An 8,738-nucleotide genomic window follows, 5' to 3' on the forward strand; every position below is an offset into this window, starting at 1 on the left:
TGTTTGGATCATTGTGCACAATGGAGCTGTTTGTTACAATTCAAATGTGATGTGTGCGGTTATATGGTGCAGTTGCTTGCTATATAGGTTCGTGTCATTTTATGACAACCTTGTTGCCATGTCATGGCATTTTTTTGCATTGTGCGCATTGCGCAATAGCGTGGTTTGATGCTTGTGAAACTAATTGCAGTGTTTTGTTTTGTGGATCAGTTATGGTACCTGTGGGGTGAATATGTGTTTATGCAGCCTGACTTTGCATTAGAGGTAATGCTCCTTGAGTAAACGTGACGAACGTGACACGTTAGTCAGATGGCTTTGCTGTGGTGTTTTATTATCATAGCACTCTTGGCTTCATGCCAGATAGCAGATAGCAGCAGTGGTCTCGGCTGCTTTTGATAGATTTGTCTAATCACGGCATGGATGATTTAAGAACAGTGTTGCTGTCCGCGGTGCCTGCGTGCAGTGACTCCCCCACCCCCCCCATAGAAAACAAGAAGCAAAAATGTTTCCTACTACAGCACCCCTAACTTAAAGGGATGTTTCACTTTCAAAAAATGTTTGGGTCATTTTATCATCTACTCAGGCTTTAGGGAGCACCCCGGACCATTTTTAAGATCCTTGATTCAGTATTTAGATATTTGATATTAATTTTATCAGACACGCCCCCTTCCTATACAAACCCATTGTAACTTCAAACTCCATTTTAACCATGTTAGATTCATCAGAAACACCCGTCCTTGGTTCTGATGACTGATATTGTCCTTCTAATACGTGAAGGGTCCGGAATTAATTAATTAATTCATCCGTCTACCGTCCCCTTGCCAGCGAAACGGCGATTTTACTGTACCTTTAAAAATCATGGAATATTCTCTGTGACCGCTGTCCTCACAGACATTGACACGTTACACACAGCATCGGACCCCCCCTCACCCCAAAAATGACAAAACTATGAATTATTTAATGGTGCAATTTCATTTGTTTTCCTGGGACCTTCGTCAGTGCATGTCTTTTTTCTGCCAGGTTTCCTTTAAGTAACCATTTTGGACTCACAAGATTTCTGCCCGATAGCGACAATAAACTGTATTTAAACAGTTTTATTCCCATTTACGTGCAAACATCATTGTGAAAATGTCCACAGAACACCCCCACCAGTCCAGACTACAGTGCTCTGTTTTGTATGCCGCTACACAACTGTAAGTTGATAGTAATATTAACCAACAACTAGCATGGCAGACAACTAGGTGATGATGCCTGTACTGTAGACCTGCTGCTAGTACTGATGATGATCATGGTGTGTGTGTGTGTGTGTGTGTGTGTGTGTGTGTGTGTGTGTGTGTGTGCGCGTGCGTCTGCGTGCGTTTTTGAAGCAAGATAGCTTCAATAGTTTAGTTTTCCACTAAGGTGAACATGTATTCTATGAAAGTATATGAAAACGTTTCTGTGATTCAATGCATAGTTGTGTACAGCAGGGTTGTACAGTATGCCTCTGGAATAATACAATAAATAAACGTTTAGAGTCTAAACAGACACGTACATGATGAGTCATTAGATAATGAAGGGCATGGGAATGCAGTGTAACTAGTTTGATGATGTATGACAGGCAGCAGAGAGAGAGAGAGAGTTTGTGACGTTTATTGTTGAGCTGTATCATTCTTTTCTCCATTTTGAAATGTAAGACAGCACAGCAACACCACAGTCAGCAGACAATAGCCATTCAAGAGAGGAGGGAGTAGAGGGAGAGAACGACTAGGTAATAACATATTATGTGTCATAGTAGATTATGTTTTTATATTTATATATATTTCCATTGTTGAACTACTATATATTATTATTTTCTCGCTCTTAGAATACAAGACATTCCAGAAGTACCGCCTCATGCAGCTGTAATCAGGTCCAGTCAGCACCTTCTGTCACAGAACCAAGGTAAATACTAACATTACTAAGTCATTATTTTTTGGGGTAAAAATCATTATTTTGAGAAGGTTTTTCATAATGACTTAGAGGATATTTTTTTCACATTGGTGAAAATGTTCTTCCATATTGGTCTATAAAGTGTAGTGTAGGTGAACATGGTGAAATGAACATCATTTAAAGGTTTAGCTATGGAGCAATGGATAGAACAATGTTTGTCTCTCAGAAGAATCCACCTCAAAACAACACATTTGACTGATGAGCTTGAAAACAAACTGAAGTGAACACTGTCAAGTATACAACATGGCCGTCGAATGATTTGATGACTGATGATGACAGGAAGAAGGTAGTTTTAACCACTTAAAACCTTTATATTATCGTTGACCCGAATCCACTATGATTCTCTCCTTTTTCCTTCTACACCAAATATTTTCGCCCAAAAAAGCCAAGCTCACAACGTGATGCATTGTAAGCTAAGATTGTACATGATACATCTGCTATTTTTGCTGAATGTTTGCCCCACAAAAGGGACACTAAGGTTCATGTGGTTACATCTTCAAACAGCATCAAAGGTGTGGGTCAATAGACTCTATGCAGAGTCTAATTCTTTTTAGCGGTGCCAACCGCTCTATAATTGACTTTGTCCGTATGTCCATATCAGCACGGCACACAAGCAACACATACAAACACACGCACACACACACACACACACACACACACACGGACTTGGAGATTGCCTATGCCATCTCTCCTCTCATTGGCCACACGTGCCACTGGTTATCAAAGAGGGGTCCAGGGACCCCCAGCGTATGTTATGTCCGTCCGCCCATTTAAGCACGGGATGGGCACACAAGCAACACATACAAACACACGCGCACACACACACACACACAGACTTGGAGATTGCCTATGCCATCTCTCCTCTCATTGGCCATACGTGCCACTGGTTATCAAAGAGGGGTCCAGGGACCCCCAGCGTATGTTATGTCCGTCCGCCCGTTTAAGCACGGGATGAGCATGGCACACAAGCAACACATACAAACACACGCACACACACACACACACACACACACACAGACGGACTTGGAGATTGCCTATGCCATCTCTCCTCTCATTGGCCACACGTGCCACTGGTTATCAAAGAGGGGTCCAGGGACCCCCAGCGTATGTTATGTCCGTCCGCCCGTTTGAGCACGGGATGAGCACGGGATTTTAAACAGCTATAACTCCAGTTTGCAGCATGCCACCAAGTCCAACTTTGGTATGTGGACTTAGACCACCAATAGGGACGCGCATGAATTGCTGAAGTTATCAAAGCGGGGTCCAGGGACCCCCAGTGTATGTTATGTCTGTCCGCCCGTTTGAGCACGGGATGAGCACGGGATTTTAAACAGCTATAACTCCAGTTTGCAGCATGCCACCAAGTCCAAATTTGGTATGTGGACTTAGACCACCAATAGGCATGAGCATGAATTGCTGAAGCCCCGCCCCCTCTGTCTTCCCATTGGCTAGCCTTTAAACAGCCATAACTCAAGTTCGCAGCATGCTACGGAGTACACATTTTGTACATGGACTAAAACCACCAATAGGGACGAACTGTAATTACTTAAGCCCCGCCCTCTCTGTCTGCCCATTGGCTGGGCTTTAAACAGCCATTATTCCAGTTTGCAGCATGCTACCAAGTACAAATTTGGTAAGTGGACTCAGACCACCAATAGGGACAAACTGAAATGAGTTACGGCCCGCCCCAAAGGCACCGCTTCCTTCACACAGGGTGTTCTTTTTTTATTATCTTGAAATAAAATCTGGTACGGGGGCTCCCTGGAACAAAAGGTTTTCAGATGGGGGTTATATGGACAAATGGTCCGTGACATAAACATATTTGAGAACCACTGGTTTAAATAATGATAAAAAAAAAATAGGAAGCAATCCCAAATAAGCAACTGCACTTTGGGAACAAGCTAAAAAAATCATTTTTTTTACAAGCGACTTTAAAGAAAAAAATGCCATAAAAAGCCATATTGGTCGCTAATACTATGGGTAATAGTATTAGCGACCAGTGCAACCCGTGTTGCCAGGTCTGCTTATTATAAGTCTTATAATATGTAGCCTGGCAACACTGGTTGTAACCACTTAGTTTATGCATGCAGTCGGCACCAAAAGTAGGCTTTTTTGTTTTTTTAGAAAGTATTCTTATAATAAAATTGTCATTAAAAACTATTTTAATTGGGTGAATCATTGTAATGTTGCCTTTTGTATCTGTTTTATGAAAGCAACCACTCACTCCAGTACATTTCACAATATATCATGGCCTGGAGTGAGTTATTGCTTAAATATACAACTACAGTATATAAAGGAGGGGTGGGAAACATAGGTTTAGGAGAACGCTGCTCTCACCATAAGGTTCCTGTTGGAAGAGATGAAGGTCCAGGACAACAATGGTCTCTCCACATGTGTTCAGTTATCATTTAGCTCTATTATTACGATGATGTCTATTGAAGACGTATTGAAGCGGTTTGGTGGTATTGGCTCCTTGGATTATGTTTGTTTGGTTGGTTGGTTTGTTGGTTGGTTGTTGTTTTTCTTTCTAATCGTTTATGACTATTAAGAAACCTCTGTGTTGGAGCCAACAAGGTCCTTTTTTTGTTTCTTTTTGTTTATATTTTTGCGTATTAATATGCTACCCCACAAGGGGACAGTTGACATTGGTTGGTGATGGTTCACATCACACAACCAGGTACAGTACCTAATAAACAGACACAGGTATGTAGTCTCACAAAGGGGATGCGATGGTTCTTACCACAAAATGGCAAAATATATAGACTAACACTAAGTGACAGAACAACAGATTATAGATTCTAAAAATAGCACAAGAAACATAAGAACATTAATCTTCTCCTCTGGGGGTCCCTGGCACAACACCTTTTCAAATGGGGGTCCGCAGCCAAATACATATTATCATTTTTGGGGGTCCGTAGCGAAAAGGTTTGAGAACTACTGATTTGTCTCAGTGGGTTAAAGGCAGCCACATGCACAGAGACACACATGATGAAAACAACATGGTCACAATGCAGACAACACAGAGAGACAGGGACACATGATGGAAGGCTTTTCTGGTGGCCTATCTGTACTTTACTTAATGTAATTTGGGATATATATTGGAATGTTAAAGGGATAGTACGCAAATTGACCCTGTGTTTACAAAACAAAACAATACATTTTAACCATCATGTCCCTCTATACCAGCAGTCATCAGTCACTAGAGTAGTGTGGTGGTGTTTACCTGGAGACACACACTGTCCTCTCGCTGTATTTTGGTGTTTTCACTGTTTGTTTTGGTAGCTCAAAAACGTCCCTGTTTACCAAAACAAACAGTGAAACCATCACAGCGAGAGGGCAACATATTTCTACAGGTAAACACCACCACACTACTACAGTGGCTGATGTTCTGCTTGCATAGAGGGAAATGACAGTTTTTTAGTAAGACTGCAGGTCAAACCGTGTTGTAAAAGAGGGAAACACACACACACACACACGCGCACACACGCACACACGCGCACGCACCCGCGCACGCACGCACAAGGGTTCTCATTTGGCCATTATTTTCTAATGCTGTTGTGTCATGCAATGTTTGTTTATGTGGGCAACCTCTATGTCTCCCTGTCTAGCTCACCACTTTATATAACCAGGAAACCTTTTATCAAGTATCGACTATCTACTGTATGTGAATACATGCACACATACAGCCACACACAGACACACTCAGCTGCCTGCTTGCACTCTCTCTCTCTCTCTCTCTCTCTCTCTCTCTCTCTCTCTCTCTCTCTCTCTCTCTCTCTCTCTCTCTCTCTCTCTCTCTCTCTCTCTCTCTGTATGACTGTACATTATACTAGTATACTAGTAAATGATACTGATGAAATCTTTTAAAATGTCTTCATTAGATACAAATGTAGTCTATTGGAAGCAGTTTGTGAAGACAAATAATATATATCAGGTGTTTCACTGGGATGGGTGTGTGTGATACTGAACAATATAGACTGGGATCAGTTTGCTTTGCAGGAGCTGATCCACTCTGGGTCTGTAGAACGGATAGGGAAACAGTGATGCATGTACTGTATTTGTGTGTGTGTGCGCAAATTACAGGATACAGTAGGCGGGCTCTAGACCGGATCAGAGCTCTGAACAGTAAATAGAAACTAGACGCGTCGCAATTCAGGGCAATTGCAAAGTGTGGTTGCGCTGACACTGGTCGTGGGCTGCGGCCGCCGGGACTCGAGGAATCTGCTGGGAGGAATGCCGTTGGAGGCTGTGCCAATTACATTGTCACGTCTCTCATGAGATCACTTGTGTTTCATTTTGAGAGGATCGATCCACCCCGAAATAATGTTTTTGCATCAAACGGTTACATTTTGCGCATTTGTGGCGCCCCCTTTGGATCAAAGTGGAAATGCTTTTGGGGATCCGTTGAGTAAACCACCCTTGACATGTGATTCAAATTAGGGATTGGGACTGGAGGTTTTGTTTGTGATTTTTGGCCTTTTTTGTAAAACGGGCCCTCCCTCTAACTTTGGAAGCCATTTAAGGACGAAGCGTAAGGACTATCAAAATTCTGCTTGGAGATGTTTATTTCATGGGTCCAGAGATCATGTGTACCCATTTTTGTGAAATTTGGACAAAATATGTGGGAGGAGGAGCTAAAAGTGTGTTTTGAAGAAAATTCAAAATGGCGGAAAATCTATCCTGACGCAAATGGGCGTGACCTATATGGGGAGCTGCGTCATGACCCAAGGAATCTAGGGAAAAAAAGATTTTTATTTTACGACCTACGGTTCAAGAGATATAAGCCAAAACGTAAAGTTTGTTGGTATAGCGCCACCATGATGCCGATTGGTGTAATATTTTTTTAAATAATTTCGCACTAAATCATAAACTTCCCCTTCAAGTCTTGTAACTGTAGCCCTTACAGTTTCGGAGAAAAAAAATACTTGAATGGTAGTTTTTGCAATTCCCATTAAAGTGGATGGGGAAATTTAATGCACAATAAATCAATATCAAAAAATCTATCCAGACGCAAATGGGCGTGGCCTATATGGGGAGTTGCGTCATGACCCAAGAAATCCAGGGGTAAAGATTTTTTCATTTTACGACCTACGGTTCAAGAGTTATAGGCCAAAACGTAAAGTGGGCTTTTATAGCGCCACCATGTGGCCGAATGATATCATTATTTTTTTAAATAATTTCCCACTAAATTATGAACCTCCCCTCCACGTCTTGTAACTCTAGCCCTTACGGTACTTGAATTTGACTTTTTTCATTTTCCCATTAAAGTGGATGGGGACATTTAATGCACTAATAAATCAATATCAATTAAACTATGCAACCAATCTCTTAATCTCGTAAAAGCATTCTGGTCCCGGTGAAGCCGGTCAATTTGACATTTGGCACAAAATTGGGAAAAATAAACTGTGGGAGAAATAGCGCGCAAGAAAAAAGTTTATCTAGAAAGAATAATAAAGTCGGTGGAGAACAATAGTCTGGTTGCCCATTCGGGCAACCACACTAACTAGTCTTTCCACAACACTGCAGAAAGCCTGGTGACATGAGGTTAGAACAACAAGGCAAACATCGAGGCCTTGAGGCCTGTGAGGCACAACCCAGTGAGATGCTGTCTGAGTTACATACTGATGGGTGGTGTGTGTGTGTGTGTGTGTGTGTGTGTGTGTGTGTGTGTGTGTGTGTGTGTGTGTGTGTGTGTGTGTGTGTGTGTGTGTGTGTGTGTGTGTGTGTGTGTGTGTGTGTGTGTGTGTGTGTGTGTGTGCGTGTGCGTGCGTGCGTGCGTGCGTGCGTGCGTGTGCGCACGCGTGCGCATTGTTGATCCGCTCTTGAGAGTAAAGGTTTGTAAAAGCCCATGTTAATAAAGCAGGATATAGTGTTAGGAGGAACTGGTAAGACCTGCATGTGTCTTAACTGAAGTTATATCTAAACCTAGCAACTAAAAATGATGTACGTATATATGTATGTGTGTGTGTGTGTGTGTGTGTGTGTGTGTGTGTGTGTGTGTGTGTGTGTAGGTAGTTAAACTTTTGTAGCAAGCTAGCTTCAAAAGTTTAGTTTTCCACTAAGGTGAACATGTATTCTATGAAAGTCGTGGAACATTACTGTGATTTAATGCATAGTTGTGTACAGCAGGATTGTACAGAATGCCTCTGGAACAATACAACAAATAAAAGTTGAGTCCAAACAGACACGTACATGATGAGTCATTAGATAATGAAGGCCATGGGAATGCAGTGTAACTAGTTTGATGACGTATCCTGACGAGAGAGAGAGAGAGAGAGAGAGAGAGAGAGAGAGAGAGAGAGAGAGAGAGAGAGAGAGAGAGAGAGAGAGAGAGAGAGAGAGAGAGAGAGAGAGAGAGACGTTTGTATTGTTGAGCTGTATCATTCTTTTCTCTCTCTTAAAATATAAGACAGCACAGAAACAACACAGTCAGCAGACATTAGCCATTCAATAGAGTAGAGTTGTTAGAGGGAGAGAACGACTAGGTCAGGGGTCAGCAAGTAAGTTTGGCCTCGGGCCAATTTCTTTCTAAGTCATTAGATGACGGACCAGAACACAATCAAAGGCTAATTTAAGATCTGACACTTTGACAGAATGTCTTATACAATAATCAATGTGTGAATTGTTATTTAATATTGTTATAAAAGTTAGTAAAGAAAGATGTTTGTGTTTTAACTGCATACTGACTGATAGAACTGTGTGTGTAATCAGATGTCACAGGTACAGATAGAAATACTTGTGGTAATCATTTAGTGAAGGACACATCC

Source organism: Gymnoscopelus microlampas, assembly GCF_963454915.1.
Source record: "Gymnoscopelus microlampas genome assembly, chromosome: 14".
In the NCBI taxonomy this organism is placed as follows: Eukaryota; Metazoa; Chordata; class Actinopteri; order Myctophiformes; family Myctophidae; genus Gymnoscopelus; species Gymnoscopelus microlampas.